Source organism: Tiliqua scincoides, chromosome 1 (genome assembly GCF_035046505.1).
Source record: "Tiliqua scincoides isolate rTilSci1 chromosome 1, rTilSci1.hap2, whole genome shotgun sequence".
NCBI lineage: Eukaryota > Metazoa > Chordata > Lepidosauria > Squamata > Scincidae > Tiliqua > Tiliqua scincoides.
Genome location: NC_089821.1, coordinates 14175355 through 14198913, shown reverse-complemented (window position 1 = coordinate 14198913; position 23559 = coordinate 14175355).

Genomic DNA, 23559 nt, shown 5'->3' with positions numbered 1-23559 from the left:
ACTGGAGCAAAGAAAAGAAAAGCAGCGACCCCCGTTTGGTTTCCAGCCCCCAGGCCCCCCTCCCGGGAACATCTCTCCGGAGAGGGGCCAGGGGTGTGGATGCGGTCGATGCGGGTTTCCCGCTCGGCACAGAAGGAGGGGGATTTGCAAACTGTTGCTGCCACCTGGCTCCATTCTCATTGAAATGAGGCCGGCGCGTGTCTCATCTGCTCCGAGAGCCGCCACGAGCCGGCCGGGCACGCCACGTGCCAACTGGGGCCGCCACAAGGGCCGGCAGGCTCCAGGCACCCGAGTGCACAAAGGACACCTGCAGCCCCGCGAGCATGCGAAGGAGCCGGCTCGCCGGAGCACGTGCCGCGGCGCTGCTGGGCTGGGAGAAGGAGGCGCAGAAGCGGCCACTGCAGGAGCAGCCCCGGCCGGCCCGGCCCGCCTCTCTGCCCGCCGCGTTCCCGGTGAGCTCTCGGGGCGCTTGACTGTCGCTGTGCCCTCTCCTCGGCGCCGGGCCCCGCACTGCCAGCGCAAAGGTGGGCTTTGAGACCCTCGAGGCGGAGGTTCGGCTTCCCCGAGCCCAGGAGCCTTCGCCTCCAAGGAGAGTCCATGGGCTTCAATGCAGGGACGCGCGGTGGGTGGATGGGTGGGCGGGCAGGTGAGGCAGAGCCTCCCCACGGAAGTCCTTGCCGCAAGCACACCTCACACACCTCTACGTCCTTGCACACCTCCCACGCGTGGAGCTTTTCCAAGGACTCTGGCGGGAAGGCTCTGCCTCACCTGCCCCCCCCCCACCGTACGTCCCTGCTTCAATGGGGCTCGCTTCCAAGAGAACGTTCAGGACCACGGACTGCTCGTTGCACCCGACCCCCTTCCTCTTCATGGGTCGCCTGCTACGCGCTGGGCATAGAACGGTTCCTGCCCAGAGGACTCATCGGCTGCATGGGGCAGTTATGGGCTCCCCCCCCCCAAACCCTCCCCACACACTTCCAAATCAAAATCTGACTGGCAAATGCTAGCAAGTTCAACCCCCAGCTCGCTCTCTCTGGCTGGCTCAGTCCGACCCGGGCTGGCTGTCAGTCCCACGCACAACCCCCCTCGTTATTCAGAGCTGAACCCACGAAACGAGCCCTCCTGGCCGCAGCGGCGCAGCGATCGCGCGGGTCTCCTGGGCTCCCGATCGATGGCCGCTTTTCCATGCAAATGCCCGGCGGAGGCCTCGGAGCTCTCCATCTGTTGGGTGGCCAACACCTGCCATTCAATAGATCGATCGCCCAACTTAATGCAACAGCTTCGCGGGGCGCTCCGTCCCTGCTCTCCAGGCCAGATGCCACAACAGGGCCAGCTCTGCCCCGCTCCCTCCCTCCGCGCCAGTGAGCCTGCCCGGGCCCACCTACCCAAACGCTTCACTCTGCCCCTTGGCACTCCTTGGGAGGGAATTTCAGCGAGGGCAGAAGGCGGCTTGGGTTCGGCTCTCGGCCTCCGCTACTCTTCTCCGAAATGAGTAGACAGGCTGGCCAATCCTATGCACGTCTACTCAAAAGTAAGTTCCATTGTGTTCAATGGGAACTTACTCCTAGGAAAGTGTGCATAGGATTGCAGCCTCAGAGCCTGATCCTATGCCTTTCTACTCAGATGTAAGTCCCATTATAGTCTATGGAACTAAATGGGGACAGATCAGCCTGAGTAGGGGGAGACGTCACTCTTTGTAGGGTGAGAAAGACTGACATATTTTGCATTTTTTATCCACTTTGGATCAGGACATGGTGGGCTAAGACTCGTCTGGGCAGCAACCTTCGTGGGAAGGAGACTGGGAAGGAAAGAGAGACCAGCAGCTATCATAGAGAAGACTATTCCGGGCATGTGTCCAAGGATGAAACCCTGGCTGTTCGTGCACAATGCGGACCTGGGGGTGGGAGGCTCAGTTGGAATTCACAGGATGGCTTGGGCCAGTCCCTGACCTTGAGCCTCACTTACCCACCTGCAAAATGGGAACAATTGTGATCTCAATACTTTACACACCATTGTAGTAAGGCCGTAAAAAGGATTTATGGAAGAAAAGCTGCACAAAGACTTCAGGAAAAGAAAAAGAACTTTCACTAAGTTTATCACATACTTCCCATTTTACGTGTTTGCACTGGGATGATCCCAGGGGGATGAGGCAGCCCGGGTTCCAGAGGCAGGGAAGCGACGGAGACTCTTTGGAAGCTTCTTGAAACGTCTGGAGCTGACCAGGGGGCCTGAAAAAACAGACCCCAGGAAGGAAACCTGCTCTGACGCAGCACAGGGATCTGTGGTGGGTGGGGAGGCAGGTGAAGCAGAGCCTCCCCACTGGAGTCCTCCACCGTGTGAGGGACCCAAGCAACCACAACGCATGCGCTCTGGTTAGGGCAGGTGGGGACAGAGCCTTCCCCACCAGAGCAGGTGAGGCAGGTGAGGACAGAGCCTCTCCACCTGAGTTTTTCGAAAAGCACCGCTGCTGTGTGAAGCACCCAAGCACTCTCAAGCCACGCACAGAGCGACCCGGGATCCCAGGAGTTGTGGGTGCATGGGGGCCTCACACTGCGGAGGCGCTTTTCAAAGGACTCAAGTGGGGAGGCTCTGCCTCACCTGCCTCCCCACCCACCGCACGCCCCTGCAGGGTGGGCAAAGGAGAATTCTCTAGGCTGCCTGGCACTTTCTGAAGCACTCTGGCAGCTGCTGAGATGAGACGCCCCCACGCATGGGTCATGCACACAAGCGGGCGAACCCCGATTCTCACGCCCCCGTGTTTTTGGCCCTGGGGAGCAGGAGGATCGTCTTGGCCCGCGTTCACAGTGCAGGGGCCTCCAGCGGGTAGAGAGGCGGCTGCTGGGCCATCAGGGCTCCCCATGGTCCTTCTTTTAAGCCCCCTCTCTGTAGCGTAGCGAGAGGGGATGCAAAGCATTAAGTTTTGCAGGGAGCTTCCCCGCAGCGTGTAAAGGGCTCCTCCCCCTTCCCTTCAGAGCCATTCTCTGAATAGCGGGGAAGCAAAATGAAGGCTTCCCGCAAAACTTAGTGCTTTGCAGCCCCTCTCGCTACGCCACTGCCTCCCACCTGCCTTAGGGACCGGATCACATCCGAGGAGGGAGGGGGCACCTTTGCCCGCATGGCACGTCCCATCGGAGACCTGGCTGCACAAATGCGGGTGGGTCTTGGGGGAGCCACAAGCGGTGCCTCTCTTGGCTCGCGGTTCTCTCCCCTCCAAGGCCCCTCCAGGGATCCTGCAAGCGGCGCACCTCCGCTTGCCTCCCTCCGCTGCGCTTGCATCTGCCACGCGAACAGGCGGCGTGTTGGACGCTACTCTTCGGGAGGCTGTTGGGACTCGCAGCAAGAGGAGTCTTCGCTGCGCCGAGCCCAGCCTGCAGCTCTCCCTGCAGCCGCATCTGAGCAGTGGCGCTCCCTTCGGAAGCCCGGAGCGGATTGGCCAAGGAGCTTCAAAGCTTCGCGATGTTAGTGATGTTGGGGCATTTGTGGTATGTCACCCCCCAAGGGTGGTACCCGGGGCGGGCTGCCTCCCACCCCCCACTAGCTACGCCCCTGCTCACACAGTTTTTATCCCACAGCCATAATTACATTGAATAAGGCGATATAGTTGTTACCATGCTCCTGGGCATTATGGTCTGTTATAATGTTTTTATATTATGATGCGTGTTGTATAGAATGTGTGGGTGAGTGTGTAGAGTGTGATTGTTGGAATAGTAGTATATATTTATGCTTGTATCTCAAAGGTGCATAAATTTGGTTGTGCTGTAGCACAATGACAATAAAGTTACTACTACTACTACACAGCAGCAAAGCTTTTTGAAGGACTCTAGTGGGGAGGCTCTGCCTCACTTGCCTCCCCACCTACCCTATGTCCAGATTGTGAGCACTTGGGTGCCTCACACAGCAGTAACACTTTTCAAAGGACTTAGGTGGGGAGGCTCTTCCTCACCTGCCTCCCCACCCCTGGCACATCCTTGTGGCAGAAGGGCTGCTGGCTGCGCTCCCCCGCTATCTGTCCAGGTAATGCTCCACCACATGCACCAGGAAATGCTCTCTAATAGCTCATGGGTTGGACACCATCACATAGAGTCTCAAGCAGTTGCCTAGCTAGAGGGGGTGCAAAGCACTAAGGGTGCAATCCTAACCCCTTATGTCAGTACTTTCCAGCACTGGCATAGTGGTGCCAATGGGACTTGTGCTGCATCCTGCAGTTGAGTGTCACTCACAGAGGCCTCCTCAAAGCAAGGGAATGTTTGTTCCCTTACTGCAGAGCTGCATTGCCCTTATGTCAGTGCTGGAAAGCACTGACATAAGGGGTTAGGATTGCACCCTAAATTTTTCAGATGGCTGAATGCACCTTGCAAGCCGCCCTTCTGGAGTCATTCTGGACATGGGGGGGGGGGGGAGCAAAACGGAAAGGCTCCCTGCAAAACTTAGTTTTCTTGGATTGCTGTGCACATTGCAATGTGTCTATGGTCAGGTGGATTATGTTTGAGCAGGCTTCAGGTTTACAAGATATTTGGTTTTTAGTGGCCCTGAAGTTCTGCAATGCGAGCCATATGCAGAATAGTGGGGTGGGGAAGAGACAAATGTAAAATATTGGCTTGGGGTGGAGACAATTCTCTGCTGCACAACGTGAGCCAATACACTGAGATGACATGCGAATACAAGTCCAAATCTACATCTGTGTTACTATACACCAGAATCTACGACAAATCATCCAGTAATCTCCTTGTAGGTCCCGACCAATGTTCTTCTCTCCCCGGGATTAAGCTTTTGCATGACACCACAAATGACCAAGTAGAGTTTGGCTTCTGATTATGTTCAAAAACATGATTGGCAGAAGCTGTATGCTGTGAGGTGGCCATAAGCAGGTCATGTGAATGAAACCAGTAATCCCCAAGAGGATCCCCAATGTATCACCTGGGAAAACTTCTTGCTATTGCGGACCTGCTGTCAGTTGTGTGCACTGAGGATTGATGTGCACTGCCATTATGGCATGTCAAACGCCAAGCAAAGGAACTGACATCCTTTTGATTCAGATATACAAAGCTCCATGCAAATATATTGGTTTTATACTAGTTTAACTAGCTCTGCTTCCCCAAAGAATCCTGGGAATTGTAGTTTGCAGGCAATACTGAGCAGTCCATCAATGAAAAAGACCTCCAGCATCACTATACAATCACAGTTCTGTTACTTTGGGAACTGAAATAACTTCATCTGTAGTGTTGATTTGCCCTGCGCTGACTCACCACGATCAACTACCATGACTTCACTCTGTGGCCTATGGACATGATTGTGTGCAAAGCCTGAACAGGAATGCTGCCTTGTGAAAAGAACCTAGAACAAGTATTCACCCCTGTGCTGGAAGGGGCCGTGCCAGTAAATTCATGCCTTATGAAGGTTCCCAGCAGGCTGCCAAAGTGCATTTGTCCAGACATGTGTTACCTATTCACCAGGATCTCCAAAGCTAGTGAGTAAACATTGCCATGCTGCACAAGACCAAAGGTTTCTGCATACACCACTGTTTTGTATATACTCCAATAAGCAGAGGCCGGGATTGTAATTCAGTGACAGCAGTAGTGTAGTTACAGGGGGGTCACAGCACCAAGTTTTGCAGAAGAGATGCCTCTGCTTAGTTCTTGACACTGGGAATAGCTCCAATTGTCAGTGGGAGGGACAACTTACACAGTTCAGGAGATGCCCTGCAAGACTATAGCTATGCTATAGCATAGCATATGCCATAGCTATGCTACTGAGTGACAGAGTACATAATTGGCATGTACAAAATCCCAGGTTTGATTTCCTGTACCCAGGACCTGCCCAAGGTCTGCCAAATGCTACCTTTTTTCCTCCCATCTGGAAAATGGAGAGGAGGACAAAGAGGACATATGGTGAAGAGGACTTTGTGGGGGGCTTGAGTGTCTCCAGGAAGTGGAAGGAGGAGCAATTTAGGCAAGTGGACAGATGAAGATGGGCAGTTCCCACCAGTTTGCTGCCTGAATTGACAGCCTCAGTTGGCCTCACAGATAGGCCAGCAGTGCTGGCATCTCAAAGGAAAGTTATTTCCGGTAGAGGATTTGGAAAGTCTCTTGTCTGAATGCTTGGAGAGCTGCTGGTAGACACTGTAGACCAGTGTTTCTCAAACTGTGGGTTGGGACCCCTAGATGGGTCGCGAGCCTATTTCAGGTGGATTCCCATTCATTTCAATATTTTATTTTTAATATATTAGACATGGTGCTACCATGGTATGTGACTGCATTTGGGGAAATGTTATACATCTGTACTTTTAACAGGCTACTATGTATATGCTTTTAACAATGATAGTCAATGGGACTTACTCCTGGGTAAGTGTGGGTAGGATTGCAGTCTAGGATTGTTAAAAATTTTCCTGCTTGATGATGTCACTTCTGGTCATGGCATCACTTCCAGTGGGTCTTGACAGATTCTCATTCTAAAAAGTGGGTCCCGCTGCTTAAAGTTTGAGAACCACTGTTGTAGACAATACTGGGCCTCATGGATCTATCAGCTGACTCAGGGCCAAATCCGATCTAATCTTCCAGTGCAGCTGTGCCAATCGGGCGTGCACTGCATCCTGTGGTGAGGAGGCAGTCACAGAGGCCTCCTCAAGGTATGGGAACTTTTGTTCCCTTACCTCAGGACTGCATTGTGGCTGCACCGGTGCTGGAAAGTTGGATAGGATTGGGCCCTCAGGCAACATCCAGTGCTCAGCAAGGTGCCTCAGAGAAGCACATAAGGACAGCATGATTCATGGATAACCATTTTCCATTATTTGCCTGCAGCATCTGGTAATCAGGCTACAGAGGTATACAGGCTCTGCATGTTGAAGTTTCATTTCTAGTGACTATCAGCTGTGGGAAGCTGTAGTTCCTTTTGTTCATCCTGGAACATACTGCCTATCAGTGTCACAGGTTGACCCAGAGACTGGCTTCTTTGAGAACAGAGCGAGTAATATTTCTCTATGGTGTTGTCACATTGCTGGGTGTGGTTATATGGTTTGTATTGCACCCCTTTTTATGGCTGGTAATCACCATCGGGGCAGCAGCAGCTGCAGGGCTACATGGGCTTGCTTCATGCCAAGGTATAGAGGGAAAATGTACAGCCAGCATAAGCACAGCAGTCCTTTAGAAACCTGTGGAGTCACACATGCTTCTATGCCAGTGGAGAAGTTGGACCCTAGGCGGGTTTGTTGTTCTTTGTCAGAAGAAACTCTGCAGGTGTTTCCAGATGTCTTTGTATATTTCTGTATGGCTTGCCACTGCTGCCAGCAAAGAACCTGGGGCTGGAGAAAAAGTGGAAAGGAAGTAAATTTGGAGGAGCAAGGAAGTAAATTTGGTGGAGTAAGGAAGTAAATTTGGTTCTTACACACCTGTTGCATTTACTCATCATTGCTGATGATATTTTATAAGGAAGGAGCTGTTCTGTGCATGCTGCTAGACCTATATTATTCCTACAGTTTTTCTTGTTTTCATCATAGTTCCCAGAATTCATTATGGCCCAGGAGCTCTGTTGTGAAATCCTTGCCCAGCTGCAGACACTTAACAAGCATAGAGCACTGTAGGGTTGCTTTGGGAGAAAGCAGAACAATCTCAGATGAATGGATCCTGTCCTGGAGCAACCCCTATTGGATTGTACGTATTATCAGCAACCACCACATTGTGTGAACATGGACATGATTGTTCTCATCACTATATATAACAAGAATTTAATGTGAGTCAGGGGCTCTGGAAACATATAAGCCTAAGGAATAGTCTACCTTTGAATATATACTGTGTGCTATTCTTGTTAAAACCTTGATTAAAGCTGCCTCCATTTCCCTTCCCTTCCTCTGTTGCCTCCCTGCACCGCCCTTATGGATGGTATAATAATAATTATGACTCCCAGGCAGGCTCTGATCATGCAATTCCTGTTTTTAGATATTAACTGCTGAATAAAATCCAGGCATCATATTGGTTGAATTTGTTTACTATCCTGGAAGTTTCTTGATTAGATTCCAGCATCAATGGAAATACAATGAAATACAAATAGTTTTAAAAGGACAGTTTGGAAGCAGGGGAAAAATAATTGAAATGATACTTGAGCAGGTTATTTTTTTACTTTTATCTGTTGATCCTGAACATGGAGAGAAATAGTGAATGGGTTGCTTTGATTTATGGAGGCTTTAATGGTTGTGGAGACTTTATTCTAAAACTGGGAAGCCTGGAAGTATAGGTCAAGAACTAGCAAAAGTGAACAGAAATCTACTAGATACTGTCAAACTCTGATGGTTAGCTTGCCATCTGGTTGCAGTGCCTGACACTGGATTACTATTCATTATTCATTCTTGTTCATTAATAATAAATATTGAAATCTATATGCCACTGCATGCCACAATCTATGCATTCACACTAGCTATAAGTTCACAGTCATATAATTCTTAGTATGGAATTTCTGAGTAAATCACAGATACGTTTGATGCACGCACTTCTAACAGTGCAAAGGTATTGGTTAGCATTGCCCACCTATGAAGCTAGTATAGAGGGGGGGGGGAAATCTGTGAAAACAGTAGTATTGGGATCCACCTTGTGTTGACAGCAGGTCCAGTATGGTCTGACAGTATGTGCTGACAGTATGCCACTAAAGTATGCTGGCTACCATTTTCAGCCATTTTCGTCACTGGGATCGTTCAGAGGCCTACCACTACAAATGGGCAACCCAATCTTACCTAACTCCCTGTGTGCTGCCACCAGCCATGCCAATGGGCTCTGCACCACATCCCTCTGGGGAGTTCCAAACTGTGAAGTCCTCCTCAAAGTAAAGGAACTTCTGTTCCCTTGCCCTTGGGTAAGGCCTTGTAGTCCTCTGAACCTGCACCAGCTACTTTGCTGGTGCAAGTCTGAGTGGACCCAAGTTGGGGGATCAAGGCCGGGAAGGGGGATGGGGTATCAGTGGTGCCACTGCCGCTGATACTGCCCCCTTCGTGACCTTGATTCACCCCCTCCCCATCCCAGTCCCCTCCCTTTTCCTTCCACCCCCTGCCTCTTGCCTCCCCCCTGTGCTGACTTACTTGTGCCAGGACTTGTTGGGTGGCAGCTGACGCAAGGACCCAGCTACTTGCTGCTTGCAGCTGTGGCCAGACCCCACAGTGTGGTGTGTCACCCATTAGGATTGGGACGTAATGGTGTGATCTTGGGTTATATCAGGCATATATACTGCATAGCAGTACAGATTTGAAACCTGTACATTTCCAACTCTTTTGCTTCTGAACTGGTTTGTGGGGAGGAGGTGTTTCCAGCAAGGGCCTGCTCTTTGCCTCACTTTTGAGACCGAGACAGCCAGAACGGTCATTGGTCTTGGTCAGGAGAGAAGACAGTTTCATCACAGAGCTTCTCATGAGGATTTTAACTGCCATCAAGTCAGCTGTCTGTGGAAGGATTTTGTACCGGGGTAGTCCATACATCCTGACCTGGATGTTGTTATCTGTCCACTCTTTTCTCTGTTCCACTGTTGCTGTTTGGAAAGGGCTTGCTCTTTGCCTTGAACATAAGAAGAGCCCTGCTGGTTCAGGCCAAAGACCCATCTAGTCCAGCTTCCTGTATCTCACAGTGGCCCACCAAATGCCCCAGGGGGCACACAAGACAGCAGACACAATCTACATCCCGGTGCCCTCCCCTGCATTTGGCAATCAGAGGCAGCCTGCCTCTAAAACCAAGAACTTGCTGGTACTGTGGAGGCAATATCAAAGGGCGCTGACCCTCTGGGATCGCCCTTCAGAGCAGACATCAGGTTTAGAATGCAGGAATCTGTTGATTTGGTTCTGTTGTAGAAAATCTACACATGGAAACCCACCTCACCTGAGACTGAGAGCAGTTGGATTCAACTGAGTTTTTGAAACACAGATGTGTTTACACCTGTAAAACAAATCTGAATTTGTATGACATTTATGTATAGTGTAGAATTGGGGCTGGTATAGCACAGTAGCCGAGAGTTTATGAATTGGAACTTCTCTGAGTTGAATTCCCCTTCTGCTATGAATTCACCAGGCAGCCTAAGGCAAATCACTCCCCCTCAATCTCAGCCGCAAGAGGAGGAAAATACTATTTACCCTATAACATTCTTGGACGGATTACAACTAGATAATGCACACAAAACTCTTTGAAAATTCATATGTGCTGTACTAATGCTAAATATTATTTTTGAGCCAGTAATTAAGAAAGGAAAAACAGAGGCATGTCTTTTTGCAGCGTGTGCTGAGATTCATCATATAGTGAACTCACAATTTAGTGGGATAAGGCAGGGGTCTGTTAATGCCAAAAGTTCATTAAACCTGAGTGCCGTGCAGTCAGTGGAGGTGCACATGTGCAAAACTGTTATGACTGGTTTGTTTTTTTTTAAATAAAGCAAAAAATGTATTTTGTTTTTAGAATCTGTTAAATCCTATTGGGCTGCCCGGCTGGCAGGACTAGTGTTCTGGAGGCCAGAGATTTCCCACTCTGTGTGATGGAACAGGTAAACCAGCACAGGAGGTGGGGTGGGGGAGGGGTGAAACTGGGTGGGGAGGGGGGAGGAATGGGAAGGCTGCCTTGCCACTTTTATCTATTCAGACTTCTGCCAGCTAAAGATCTAAAGGAATCTCATTGTGGAGTGGGATTTAAATTCCTTTCCCTTCCCAGGTCTTCTGTTTCACCCCCCCCCCCCCCACTGGATACAGTACATGCCTTTTTGGTACAGCTGCACAAGCGGAGGGAGAGGATAGGCTTGTGCCACAGAGACGTTGCTGGTCACTGGAGTGTCAGATGAGATATGGCAGCTCCTTGCAGCTAAGGAAAAGATTAGAAAATCCTTTGCATGGTACGAACTAACTAATTAACTAACAGTGCAAACCTATCTTGCGCTGGAAGAGGCAGGCCAGGAGGCCTACACTGTATCCAACGCAAGATTGGGCCCAAAGTGGCTCAGCCAATGCATCTCTTCAAAATTGTGCAACTTCAAGAGGTGGTCTAAGTCTGAGGAGAGTGGAGTGACTTGCAGCCGCCCCGCACCGCTCGGGAACGGGGGCCAGAATCTGGCATATCTGCTGGGTCCCAGCCCTGCCTCCCGCACCCTACACGCCCACCCCCCGGACCACCTTTCCCAGCCCCAGAATGCCTTCCTCCTGCCTCCTCCCCACCTTCTCCCCCACCACCCCAGACCCTTGCATCAGCTGAGCTCAGCCAACACAAGCCTCCTTGATCATGTTGGTTCGGAGGCTGAATTCAGCCTCTGCGGGCTGGCACGCATTCCTGTGCTGGCCCAGCTGACTTTTGAGAAGGCATAATCATGCTTTATGGCACGTTTGTGACCCTCCTGGGATGGCTCAAAGGACTTGCGTCAGCCCAAGGGTGCCTTAGGATTGCACCCTCAATAACTAACTAAATAAATGCTACAATTTTGTAGCAAAATGCGACATGTTTAAACAGTATTTATTCATCTCAAAGATCAAATCAGGAAGTTCAAGTGGTCTATCAAATTGACTTGAACTAAGAATGGAACTGCACTTTCTTCCAGCAGATACAAGTTCCCAGCATCATGTTTCATAAATAACATGAATGTGAGAGCAGAAGGGGATCTGCAGGAAAAAAAATTAGGGGCAGGAGGGGAGGTTAACCCTTTAGTCACTTGCTATTTTTCTTCCTACACCACCTTTCTGCAGGCAATTTTCACCTTCTGTTGGGCTTTTCTCTGGTCTCACAACTCAGTGGAAAGAAAAGGGAAGACAGATGATGAAGAAATGGAATGGGATAATGCCAGACTGGGGGAGGAGGAAATTGATTAAGAAATACTGATATATTGCTTTTCAATAAAAATGTTCAAAAAGTGGGTTACAGAGGTTGTTGGCATCCTTCAGTCTCAAAAGTCTTGATTTTACAGAGCAAATCAAATAATTATAATAAATCATAAATCATTTATATACTATTTTAAAAATAAAAACCTTCAAGACAGCCTACAATGAAAAACATCTATCACTTACATTTGCAAAAACCGGTAGTTTAGTCTCATCCCAAATCTAAGTTTCTCATGTGCCTGCAGCATCTCTGCATCAACTGTCTTACATGCTCTAAAGCCTGTAGCCTTTGTCTTCCTTTTGTCAATAATAGATCCCTGCAAAGCTGGAAATTTTCAACTTTTAGGGAGTTTTGCATCTGCTTTTTTTTTTTTGCTGTGTTAAGGAAGGACATTTTTAAATGTGATTTTCTTCCTTCTCAGGAAATACCCTTGTATTTTCCTTTAGCTCAGAGAGGAAAGATACTTCATTGAGCACCATTTAATTCACACCACTTGTTTTCCTTTGCTTGTCATTTGCTGTCTTAAAAAAAAAAAAGAGGCATCTAATTGCTGCCAAATATTCCATGTTTCACGTAGACTAATTTCAGCATTTCCCACATCTGTAAGCAGCTAGAGAGGAAGTCTATTTAATGAGCAACCTTGATGTGACACCACTGCATTCTTGAGAGGGTCTCAGTCTTGCTTTATTTTTGTGAATAAAAACACTGAAGGGCCGATGGCGCTAAGTGATGGGTCCCCGGACTCAGGAAAAATGAAGTACATCATATGCTAACTTTCACAACAAACCATTTGTTTTCCAGTGTAAACCTTTGTGAAACTTTTGTGATTTGTGAACCTTTTCTGTTGAAAAGTGGTATATAAAAATTTGAGAATTGGTGCATACAGGGATAATGAGTAGATGAGGTAGGGAAAATTTTTGGAATTTGTCTCTCCAAGGGGTTCAGTAAAATGCATGCAAAGGAGGACTGAATTCCTGGCTCCTTACCTGACATGTATGAAGAAAGAGTTTTGCAAATGTAGTTTGCCATCTGTCATAAGAAAGGCTATGCTTGTTGGAATCCCAGTTTTATACAACTGCAAAAGATACAGATCTCTCCTCCTTTACACCTAGTAAAGTAGCCCTCTGCCTAGAGCTGAAGATTCTGACCAGAGGAGTAGCTAACATCAGCTTCTCTTTTCTAGCATAGTTTCTACGCCAAGAATAGTTGTGTAATGTAGAAATTCAATAGATAAGGCTTGTTTTCAGATACAGCCTGATATGCGTTTACTTATAAACCATACCCACTAAACTCAGGGGAATGCACTTCTAAGAATGGGTATAGGATTGAACTACACATTTTTATTTCACATGGAAACAAAGCACGCTTCAAGCCAGACAGTATAATGTACACAAGGTTATTTTCTGTGCATGAAGGAACAGATTTATAGCAAGTCTGGCTCACGGTGACCATAAGGAGTCACAGAGCTGAAGCCATGGCAGAGCTCAACACCAGTGATTGTTTAACTATAGCAGGCGTCACCAAACTGTGGCTGGGGGCCATATCTGTCCCACCGCAAAATTTTATCTGGCCCAAAGCAACTTGACTTTTTACTCAGAACATTTCCTATTGTCTGACATTTTTATTCATTATATATATATCATTTCTCCGTTTAAGCATGGCATTATTTTGTTGTAATGGTCACATTTCTCTTTTGTTCTGTATCATATCATGCTGATTACAAAACAGGATCCAAGTAAAACTTTCATTCATTTAAATTTCATTCATTCAGAAATAAAATTGATATTTTCGGGCCCCAAAAATGTACCGAATATACAAAGTGGCTATGATGTAGCCCTCAAACATAAAAGTTTGGAGACGCCTGAACTACAGGCTAGGTATCCATCAATAAATGGGGGTATGTTCAGCAGCTGATATTCCATAAAGTTTCCAATTCCACTTTGTGGAAATGGGCTAATTGATGAATATAAAAATGTGTGGAGATGCAGAAATTGGCTGGAATTACTTTACAGAAGGAGACTTCTAGAGACATATGGTGCTTTATAATATCTGTTTATTTATACCTGTTCAACAGGAGGTTACAGGCCAATGTCAAAATTGCCTGTGCTTGCCTGGAGCCCCTAGTTCTTTCTTGCTAACTAGCTGGCAAAGCTTCAATTTTTGTCTCCTTTGCTGGCTGCTGCTACAGATTGCCATTCCAGCTGATGAACTGTTTCTCTCTGGAAACCCCAAGCAAGTGCGGTGTGATCACTATCTAGTAGCCACTAGCCAGTGAACAGTATCAGTGCTCATTTAAACAAGCATGTCCCAGTCATCTGTGCCTATTAAAGAAACATGTAAATAAAGGCCTAGAGAAAAGATAACCTCATTTTATGTAGCCATGAGAGCCTCTAGCCAAGAGCACAGTAAAAACACATGAGCCTGCCTAAGGAAAATCAAAAGCTGTGTGTCTTTTTTCAATACAGGTGCAAAAGGTGCTGTCCGCAACAGAACCCTATGCAAGGAGCAGTGGCATAGCTAGAGGGGGTGCAAAGCACAAAGTTTTGCAGGCGCCTTAACGCGCTGTGCAAAGGGCCTCCCTTCAAAGCCATTCTGGGTGGTGGGGCTGGTTGCATGACATGTTCAGGTGGCTGCAAAACTTTGTGCCTTGCACCCCCTCTAGCTGCACCATTGGCAAGGGAGTCACAATGACATGGTGATGGTGGAACATTAGACAAAAATGAAAAGGGAAGAGCATCACAAGGATTCATTCAGAAAAGGAAGGTTCAGGGAACATGTTAAAAAGTTCGGAAAAGGAGATGGAGAGAGACAGTGGTAACTGGGGCAGGAAGGAAATCCAAGCATGAATGAAATTAAACAAATGCAAAATTATACAGGAACCTCAGTGCACCTTGGGGTTTGTAGTTTTACATCTTGGCTTCCTGCATTTCACTCTGGGAATTGTACTACAAGATCTTTCTCATTTGGGGAAAAGGGGAAGGGGGTGATGGCAGAATGTGATTGCACATTTAGCCCAACTTTCTGCTTCCCAAAGAGCATGAAATTAGGTTAGTGTCGAAACAGGTGTTTTTAAAGCCTACATGTCACCAGCATCAGGACAGAAGAGGCAGATATATTTATATTCCTGTGCTGAAGCAAAGCACTCACAAGACCCGATCAACTCTCTTTGGCAAAGTCAAGGCAATATTTTGCTATTTAGTCACAAGAAGGAAAATATATTACTGTTTGCTTGTACTCAGACTTGTGGTATAAAAGGTGGGCCAAAGATTTTGGGGGTAACGCAGCGAAACAGTTTTGTCAACACCAGGTCATATTCAAAAGCCATGAATACAGCTCAACCTTTAAACCAACTTTGCCCTGTATTGGTAATGGTGCAATTGGTTGGTTGGTTACCTTCTTGATTTAAATAGAGGTTGTACTCCCATGTGAAATGTGGGAACCATGTGGCATCACACAATGAACCTTGATTCAAACTGTGTATCTGCCATGGCTTCCACACAAGGAAGTCTGGGAACTGTAACTCTAGTAAATGGTTAGGAATCTCTAATTGCTGAGCTCTGCCATACAGAGCTGCTGTGAGCTCATCGGCGATATGGCAGCATAAACAAATTAGGTGTAGGTATGGATGGATACTTAACCAAAACAACAGAAGCAATCATCTTAGAATGGCTCAGACTTTAAATCATCTGAATTTTGTCTCATGAACAATGATTGACGGTGGCATGAGATCTTGTGCTATCTAGGAACAAACCTCACCCTTTTGCTAGCCGGTGGCTTCAGGATTCAGATAGACATGATGCCAGAAAAAATGGCCTCTGCCCCCATGAAATGCACTATCTCTACAAGGTCCCTACAGTTCGGTTGCTATGGCCCAGTGACAGGAAATTCCCATAATTAGGGAGTTTGCTGATCTCACTTTCTTCGGAAAATACCATTTACCAATTGCATCATTTACGATGTATGCAATGCCCAAACCAAACATGGTATAAATTAGCCTGCACTCATTTGTTTCATAAAAAAGTATTGTTCCTCATTTATTCAATGACCTTTTTGTTCGATGACATCCTGGACCAATCAAGTGTCGTGGTGGTAGCTGAGTCCTGAGGGCAGACAATAGCTTATTCCGTCTATTCTGTTCACAGGGCTGTAGGAATGGTCAGCCACTTTGTCATGCGGAGACTGGAGGTTGCTGAAAGCAGCTTTTCCCACCATTTAGAAAGAGGCTGGATCCTGAGAGGAAAACCCTGTCATAATAATAACCCAGAGCCCATTGAAGTTTTCTCAGCTTTATGATTTGGGTGGGGCTGGAATGTGCTGTGCTCACTGGCCGACGCACTGCTGAAGTGGGGAACTAGAGACTGCATGCTGAAAGCATTAATGTGCACATCTTGGAAAATCTCTCCCTGGTAAATGCAAACTTTCTGGAACTAGGAGCTTCTCTGTGTTATACCCATATGAGATCATTGATAATGACAAGGAAACTGTCAGTTTCAGGTAATCAGAACATGGATAATTTGTATATCTGTGTATGGTGGGAGAGGTGGGGCACAGAGGCATTATTGGGGGATGTTTAGCTTGTTCTACATACAGTGCAATATGCCTGGACTACAGGTGTAACCTAACCACTAGCAAATTTGTTTGGTGATCAAAACTTCCTCCTGCATCATGCCCTTTTATAAAACAGTAGAAGCAGACATGGGAACGGAAGGCATAGCTTACTATGAGATGAGAGCATTTGTACTTGCTTCAGAAGTTCATGCACTTTGTTTAAAGGACGTCGTCACAGGCAGAAATCCTTTGAAGAGTGGGGGAGCATAGTGGCTTGGAGACAAATCAGGAGGCCTTAGGTGGCCTTAAGCAAGTGACTCCCTCTACATTGGTGGTTCTTAACCTTTAGGAGCCTGTGGGCCACTGAGGCAAAAATTGGAATCCTTGGATCACATACAACCCCCACTCCCCTGTACACAAAAAATACAATTGACTTTGTAATAATTAGAGAAGATTTATTAGAGATTTACTAGAAATGAATTGGATACTTATAGAGAAGATTTGTGGGTTGCTGCTTTTGTTGCCAGCTGTGGCGGTAGGTAGTCTATTCTTGGCCTTCTCTGGTGGTTGGTGGGGAAGCGCCCACTTGGTGAGAGGCTGGAAGTGATCAAAGACGACCTTTTTCGTGAGGCCTCACAGACCACTTCTCAGGGTCTCACAGATCGAATGTAATTGACAGACCACGAGTTGGGAACCTTTGCTCTACATTATGGAGATATTAGTACTCACCTTGCAGGACTGTAACAGTAATCTAATTCACGTGAAAGTGTTATGCATATGTGAAGCATTTCTATCCAAACATGCAACTGTTGACTGTGATGCACATCTATTATTTCATTATTTGTTTCTCTTTTTTGACCCACCCTGTTCTAAAGGCATAAGGGCGATAATGCATTTAAAACATCCAAAAATGTAGAAACTGCAAAAGCAAAAATATAAAACACAGTGATGGAATCCAAAAATGTAGGCCACAATCCAAGCAAACCATCTATAAATGAAAGTGAGGTTCATGAGAGCACTTTTGTAATGTTTTTGCGTACAGAGATATCATTAATATCAGTAGGGCTGGGGGGGGTGACTCTCAGGTAGATTACACTCATAATAAATGAAAACTCTAGCCCATCATTTTCCTTTCTACCCCATGGACTGGGAGGAGAAAGAGAAGCAGTGGAGGCAATGGAGGTGGGCACCTCTTGCCAATCTGCTGTCTGAGGTGACTACCTCCATAAGCCTCATGAATAGGCTGGCCTTGGGTAGCATGACTTTTTCAGGATCCACATTCTGCAAGCATATTACTGTGGTTCTGTGAGAGCTTCACTGAGTTGAGTTCCATTAATTTCTGGGCTAAAATCAGTCTGCTGGTTTTAACCACTGAAGCCCTAAGTGGTCTGGTCCAGGAAATGATAAACATCTTCTCTATGGAACTCCTGGGGCTTACAGAAGTGTAATCATTCTCATTGTTTGCATTTGCTGCTAGGGACTTGAAGGAATGGGAGATGGATGGATGAATGAAGTCATTATAGGACATCCGTGTTTTAGCTGGGCTTTAATGCTGTTCTTATTCTCCAACAAGCTGGCTCTTTGGAACCTGGCATGCACTTTCACAAGTGTTTCTCTGACATCTTTTATGACGGATGTCAGGATGTTTCCCTCCTTATTTGTGCTCCATCGTTTTCTCACAGTCCAGTCATCTGTGACATCATCAGCCTTTCCTTCTCGGCCTGAGACACAGTGTTTCTGGAGCTAACCATTTCCTGAACAAAATTTTTGAACTCACGACAGTGATGCTGGTGGGTAAAAGAAGGGGATGGAGAGCTTGTTTCATGCAGGAACATTAAATGAGAAGTGTAGTCATGAAAAACCTCTGCATAGCAACCACTGCTGCTACCACCAAGGTTACAGTAATTAATTTCAAATCTGTTCAGAGAAGGTTCCTTTTATGTTGAACTGGTGCTTTAAGCGGCTCAAGAAGTACGGAAAAACAGGAAATCAAGCAACCTCATTAGGAATTGACTCTGCTCAGTAATTAGTGGCTAGGAATGAAAACAAGGAAAAGCAGGTGGTGAGTGAATTGAAGGCAACCATGTAACTTGGGACAGAAATGCTCATTAGGTTAACGAAATGATTTTTAAAAAAATGAATGTTTCTGCCATGATCACAAGAACTCAGACTGAGTGGACTTATTACATGCTTAGCAATAAAATAGCTGCCTTTAGAGGCTGTTAGATGTTACCAGCATGGGATTTAATGAATAATGAGGTAGAGGACTTGGGTACTTGAAAAGGCAGCTTTGTCTGCGGTGTCCAGGTTCATCTTGGCAAAATCATGTTAAAAGTAATTAGCAAACGATGCTGCATTTTGCCAGGACGTCCAGAAGAGAGGACACCAGTCATTGATATCAATTACATTTAATTAGGCTCAAGTAAATTGGGTTGCCAATGCAGACAGCATTATCTGGTGGGTTAACCAGAGGCAAATGATGGCAGGAATCCTGCACTGTTAATAGTTGTGTAAAAGAAGGGATTTTGCAGCTTTTGATGCAGAAGGGTGGATCTGCTGAAACTTCAACACAACTATGAAAAGTGTCGAAGCTCTGTCCTTTGCATCCAGTTATGCTACTAACCTAGTAACTATTCAGCTGAAATATTTAGATAGGGTTCAATTTGCATTTGTATGCCTTTAAACAGTTACAGGTTTATTTTGTGAGATGCGCATGGTTCTGTTTGCTCCTTTCAAGCTTAAATATGCATGTGTGCCCAAGTCTGCAGTCCACAAGCCAGCTGAACTGGAGGGCTTGAATTCCAACTAGCTGAGTTCCACTGATTAATGCTAAAGGCAGTGCAATTATCTACACTTGTCTGGGAAATCAAAACCAAGCAGCAGCATCTGAATTACAGTCATGCATAGGGACTCACATTTGGCTGTGCTCGGTGTCTGTAGCTATGCCTCTGACTGCAGTTTGGTCAGCCGCAAGCATAGGTGACTCTGCTTTTCTCTCCATGCCATGAGAAGTTCTAGTTTCTATTTGTTGCATGTCAAACTTCAGTAAAAGATACAGCGCAAAGGCTGGTTGAAAAGCTGGTAGCCCAATCTCATCAGTCTGTGAGGATCTGGAGATTTGGAAGAGGTCACTGTATATCCTGCTGCTCAATCTGCCTGTTCGGGTGCAATACTAAGGCGCCCTTGGGCCAGCGCAAGTCCATTGCACTCGCCCAGGAGGGTCACAAACATGCTGTAAAGCACGTTTGCCCCTCTTTGGGAGTTGGCTGGGCCGGTGCAGGGACGGGTGCTGATCAAGGGTCAGCTGCCTGGGAAGGAGTCCGAGAGACTGTGAAAGGCTACTGGTGTATCTGGAATAGTGTGGATGAGTCAGATGGCAAAAAGAAACAAAGCAGATAATGTCTTGAGAACCTGTCTGAAGCTTGGTTTGTAGCTGCCTGCAAGAGCTTGGAGGACGCAAGAGTTGGCAGCCACGCACTGTGAAGGGAAACATCTGAAGTAATGGAGGATTTTATGAGATTTTCTCATAAAATAGTACTTGTAAAAAAACTCATTGAAAGATGAGGTTTATGTTCAGCCTGCCTATGTAAACCCCTGTGAGTTTATATGAAATGTGCGGTAAAAATACAGTAATAAATAAATATGGTAAAATCAATCAATCAGTCAATCAATCCAATCCTAATTTATATTAGGGTTGCCAACTGTCCAGAAAAATGACCTGGCCTGCTCTTGTGCCTTTAACAGCCAATTGGGGTGCAGAGACACCTGCTGAAGCTTTTTCCAGGCAATGGAGATAAAACATTATCATCTGCAAGTCTGCACATCCTGCTGCTGTTAAAGCACAGTCATGGTGGCCAGTTGAGAAGTTGTCATGTCTACCATGTGTAGACGTGCACATTGCACACCTGTTTTAACGCCAATGGCAGAGGTTAAAAATGGGGCAAATAGCAGAAGGCAGCAGGAGCAATTGGCATCCTGGAACCTTCTTAGTGAGCTAATTCAGAGCTTTGAAGTCCAAATTCACCTGATGTGGTGTATCGTCATTAATTATTTTTAACTGGCCTTGTTCCTATGACTTTTACAACAACATAGCATCTTGAAATTAAATGAGTGGTTTTACCCATCAACTATCCCTAGGGACCACATGGGGTGGTTTGGGTCAGGGATAACGGGGACATGTACAGCCCAATCCTGAGCTGCCTGGGGCGCCCAATCTCAGCGGCACCGGGAACAGCTGCCGCTGGATCCTGCACCTCCCGGGCTACCGCGGGAAGCGCCTCGTCCCCTTCTCCCCTTCTCCTGGGTAAGGTAAGCAGCCCTGCAATGGGGCTACTCACTTTACTACTGACCAAAAGGTCGGCGGTAAAGTAAAGGTGCTCATGTAGGGCACGGAGCCCTACCTGAGCGCCTTGGATCCTGCAGAGCAGATCTCCATGGACCCGCCTCCCTCCCTCCCCCCGGCACGCCTCCCTCCCTCCCCCTGGCACGCCTCCCCCTGTCCTCTCTCTGCCCCCCAACGGGCCTCCCCCCTCCCTCCTTGCCCCCACCCCCGCCCCCACCTACTGTGCCGCGGCTTGGAGGTCCAGGAGACTGTCGAGCCACGGAAGCTGGCTGACTGCCCAGCACTAGCCAGCACCGACTGGCACTGGGCTAGCACAGCCAGGAGCCCGGCGGTGGGGCTCGTAAACGTGCCTTGCCTTACGACACGTTTGTGACAGTGCTCGGCGGCACGCAGCCATGCCCCTGAGCACAGGACTGGGCTCTTACTTGAGATTTTGAAGTCTGCAGGACTTGACCTGGGCTGTAAACCCTTATCATGTGGAAAAATAAGTGTAGGCTTCCTCATGAGGAAGCTGCTTGAACCATTCACTAATGAGGCTATACTATATCTCCAAAACTAGACGTGATAGGGCAAAACGGATGCCATTTTTGGAATCAGCACCCCAAACATACCCAGCAATTGGTGTAATGTTTAAGGAAGCAAAATGTGTGTTGGCCTGTGTAATCAGGGACATTGTGATCCCATGACCAATGTGACCCTCTACTGTTAATATGATTTATTGCCTCCAGGATGTGTTATAGAAAACAAGTGGTCTCTAGAGTGAATGAAGAACTGACACTAGATCAGGGAATAATGTTTAAAGGTCGTTGGCTACTTGTCTATAATTAATGTATATATCATTAATGTTGTTGGCAACCTTCATTCTCGGAAGACTAAGGTATCACACTCTGAATGGTGGTTCTGGAAGAGCATCTAGTGTGGCTGAAAAGGCCGATGCGGGAGTGACAATCTCTTCCACACTGGGAGCAAGTGTAGTCTGTCCCTGGTCTGTCTCCCTGGCTATGGGCCTTCCTTCTTTGCCTCTTTGCCTCAGTCGTTTGGGCAAGTGCCTCTTCAAACTGGGAGAGGCCATGCTGCACAGCCTGCCTCCAAGCAGGATGCTCAGAGGCCAAGGTTTTCCCATCTGTTGAGGTCCACTCCTAAGGCCTTCAGATCCCTCTTGCAGATGTCCTTGTATCGCAGCTGTGGCCTACCTGTAGGGCGCTTTCCCTGCACGAGTTGTCCATAGAGGAGATCCTTTGGGATCTGGCCATTGTCCATTCTCACGACATGACTGAGCCAACGCAGGCGTCTCTGTTTCAGCAGTATATACACACTGAGGATCTCAGCTCATTCCAGGACTGTGTTGTTTGGAACTTTGTTCTGCCAGGTGATACCGAGGATGCGTCGGAGGCAGCGCATGTGGAAAGTGTTCAGTTTCCTCTCCTGTTGTGAGCGAAGAGTCCATGACTCGCTGCAGTACAGAAGTGTACTCAAGACGCAAGCTCTGTAGACCTGGATCTTGGTATGTTCCGTCAGCTTCTCATTGGACCTACTCTCTTTGTGAGTCTGGAAAATGTGGTAGCTGCTATACCAATGCGTTTGTTTAGCTCGGTATCGAGAGAAAGAGTATCAGTTATCAATTAATATATATCAATTAATATATAATCATCATCTATATCATCCACTCTGGAGACTACTTATATATATACACATGCCTCACAGTTGGCATTGTCTCCTCTCCCATCTTGGGTCAAGATGCAAGAGGTTTTGGGGGGAAATGCTCTTATTTGAGGGTGGGGGGGACACTTGGAGGAGGAGGAGGTAACAGAGCTGCCACAAAGGCCACAGCATCTCTCACGCATCCCATCTGCAGGTGTGTTCTTCCCCCAGAGGCCCCGGCATCACTGCACCTGTGACAACATCAAGCTTCGTGGGGGTATATTTAGGGCCTCAACCCTGGAGTTGGCCTTGAATGCTATATTTTGCCCATATCTGGCTATAAATATAAGCCAGGCAGCCAGAAATGTAGGAAGCTTAAACAAAGGGATGTGAAGAAGTGAAAGGACACCAATCCATCTTTCACTTTTTCCAACAGATGAGGCCTTTCATGGTGGGGAGAGGGAAAGGGGCCTGCTGCAAATGAGTCCTGGCCTCTGAGCAATTATGCTGGACACCATCTTTATGCCAGGGAAAGCTTCACTTGAGAATATCCTGCATGTCAAGCCATTGCTAAAAGCACGGAAACAAGGCCAGTTTAAAACTAGAACAAGAAGATGACGATGCAGCACCATCATAAATGAACTAGCGAGCAGAAATAAGTTGCAAATGATTCACAGAGCATGTTTGTATATCATGGCAAAATGCACCGAGATCAACAAACACCCATTCAGTAAAAGAAAAGCAACAACAGCCCTTTAATGAGGAAAAGTTATCTGTTCACGGATATCCCCTGGGGAGATAAAGAGACGAAAATGGTTGTATATTTTTTTGCTGAGAAATTCTTTTGCGCATCCCCAGTAATAACAAATAATATGTGATTGTGAAGCACGATTATTTACAGGCTGTGGATTGTCACGTATCCTCCCAGGATGCTGTGCTAGTTTTTGGTAAACACATTTTGATACCTTGGGATAGTACTGACCTTGCAGGACACAAAAGCAGAATTTGGAACATTTCACAGACTGTTTTGTGTCGCAGAAAATTGTGACATTTGCTGTTTTGCACCTGTTGATGTCAGTGGGATTGAACTAGAGTACCTGGCCAGCTAAATTGTGGTGTACTCAGTGGCATTGCTAGAGGGGGTGCAAAGTTCTAAGTTTAGCAGGAAGTTAGGATAGACAAAAGAAAATATTTCTTTACTCAGCGTGT